A 2,537-nucleotide genomic window follows, 5' to 3' on the forward strand; every position below is an offset into this window, starting at 1 on the left:
TGAGATCCTTAAAGAAAATTAATGATATTGTTTGGATGAATGCATTAATTTAGTTTTGAAAAGTCTATTTCTCTTTCATAATTCGTGATGGATGTGCCACTCGGATGCCTAGCAGCTGATAAGGTCTGAAATTCGAATCCTTTTCCATTTAGCTAGTAAAGTTGCTGCCAAATACTTCATTGCTTGTTAGACTAGGAAAAATGGATTTCGAGGAACTAGATTTGGGATCTACACTTGCCTCATTATGCTATTCATTTTTTCATGTTTCTGCTGAGCTGGGCAAGATGAGAGTTATTGGTTTTGAAATTTTGATCTATTAAACGACCAGTTCATTTGACATGCTGATGTGACTACTGTCATCTGTTCAACTCGATAACCTTATTTGAATTAGTAACTGACTTACATATTGCAAGTTTCAGTTCAGTTGGTAGCCAATAATAGTAAGATGCATAGATGTGATTGTATTTTAGTGATTCAACTGTATACGTTTTCCTTTTTATGTATTCTGTTGGTAAGAAAACTGAGTTTGAGCTTGTGGATCGATATAAGCTTAACCGAGTTAGAGCGAATGTGTGAGATTGCTTTCAGTGGCATAGAGGATGACAAGATTTCCGCTGCTACAATATGTTGTCAGGCAGCGGCGCTGCTTGCTGGCGACGAGGTGGATGAGACGCCGCCTGCTGCTTCTTCCAAACGCACCTCCAATTTCCTAAATGTTGTTGATCGCAGCAACACTGTGAGTGCTCTGTTATGACTGAATTGCACACATTCATCATTTTGTTTGTTAATGGTGTGAATGTTGTGATATTATTGTATTTAAGTGGTGTTTCTAGCGTAAATTTGGTTTCTTGGAGCTTTTGCAGAAACAAAAATGGAGGTCGCGAACGATGTGGAGGCGTGGGAAGATGAGTATTGGAGGAAACAAGACTACATACATATGCAGCAATGAGATTTATTTGATGTAACAAACTGATTATTGTATAGTTTCCTTTTACAGTTGACTTGCAAAGAGCAATGGATTGAAGAGTTACGATTTGGGAATAGTAAGAATAAACATCGAAAATGATGCTCTTAATACATGCATATCATCCTTGCAAAACCATCTCTAGATATAACAGAGATTATGAAAACTAAAATAAGCTTCTGCTGCACCAGCTTGACCGTGATCTCGTCGTCCACGATGGGTCATCGACCTCAGTGTTCTTGGACTTGCGATGCAGCCACGAGATGCATAGCAAAGGATCCACATAACCCTCCAAAATAGCACGCAACTACAGTTTCTTGTCAAAGACTGAGACTGAAAGCAGTGAGAAAAAGCAACCTTGTGTATTGGTGGCAGTAGTCACGAGTGAATCTAAATATTATTGAATTTTGGTCTCTTAGGTTCTTGTATTCAATTTTTTGGCTACCATCTCAATGAATGTGAACCCCCTAAGATTCTTGCCTAGTGTTTTAAACTAGTAGTATATTTTATTTGTCTTGAAATTGAAATATTGTTCTGATAAAATTTCAATTGCCAACAGCAACTAATTCTCAACCAAACATAATACAAGGACCAGGCTGCGCTCCACAGATACACGATGGCTTATCCCATTTCATACTTACTTTATAAAACTATTAAAAAGAAGTAGAATATGGGAAATTAAGTTTTCTGGTAAGAATAATAAACAATAACTACCTGTGTTATGTGTATATTAAAAAATAAAAGTAATAAGCATCTTAATCAAACCCACGCAAACAAAGAAGCGAGATGGCGATGGATAGGCGAAGGGTGGCGGTGCTGTTCTCTGAGACAAATTATCGAACATGTGGCGTTCGTCTGAAACGCAAGCCACCGAGCATGACGTTCTAGCACCAGTCTCTGCAAGCACAACCATGACTAGGCAGAAGACAACGCCTAGCTCTCCTATCTATCTGCAATTTTCATTTTACTAACAATTTAAACACTAACACATATCATACATACATGATATATATAGCAGGTTCTTGATAAGAGTTTGAAGGTCAGTATCTTTCACCAGCGAGATAGAGGCGTATTCCTCGACCCTCGTCAGCTTTTCCAGCTCTCGAACGATTTGACTCTGTGAAGCTCTCCAAAGGCAGATCGACGTGCATGCTGACTTAAGTTAGCATCTTCGAAGTTGACAATAAACCCACTGAATCATACCTCCTCCTCGTTTGTTACATCGATGATTTGTGATGTTTTGTTGTCCAGCGGGAGGAGGATATTGAGATGAGATTACAATAAGAGATGACATGCATGCTTTGCATGTATGCTGCTGCGGGAGTTAGAGTTAGCTCCTAATATTAGTTTGTTATCTTGCTGAGTTGTTATTTTCTCTTTCCTTTAGCTTTTCTTGTTGGTCACGCCCTCTCCATGAGTGTGTATTGCGTGTGATGAGTGTTAGCTATAAATAGTAAGCTATGCTCAGTTTGTACTGATTTTTCATTAAGTCAAATAATAAAATTTCTCTTCTCATATTTTTTTCATCTCTCGAATATGGTATCCTGAGCAACGTTTTTCCGCTGATCAACTC

At 38.4% G+C, this 2,537-nt stretch overlaps 1 long non-coding RNA gene across 1 annotated transcript; it reads right to left on the reverse strand.

Annotated features, from left to right (window-relative positions):
• Nucleotides 1–1,044: 1,044 nt before the first annotated feature.
• Nucleotides 1,045–2,157, reverse strand: LOC131003963 (uncharacterized). The gene is made up of 2 exons (XR_009094869.1): nt 2,019–2,157; nt 1,045–1,914 (listed from the first exon to the last, which is right to left on the reverse strand). It is a non-coding gene; the product is annotated as an uncharacterized LOC131003963 (long non-coding RNA).
• Nucleotides 2,158–2,537: the final 380 nt, after the last annotated feature.

Source organism: Salvia miltiorrhiza, unplaced genomic scaffold, assembly GCF_028751815.1.
Source record: "Salvia miltiorrhiza cultivar Shanhuang (shh) unplaced genomic scaffold, IMPLAD_Smil_shh original_scaffold_302, whole genome shotgun sequence".
Lineage (NCBI taxonomy): Eukaryota > Viridiplantae > Streptophyta > Magnoliopsida > Lamiales > Lamiaceae > Salvia > Salvia miltiorrhiza.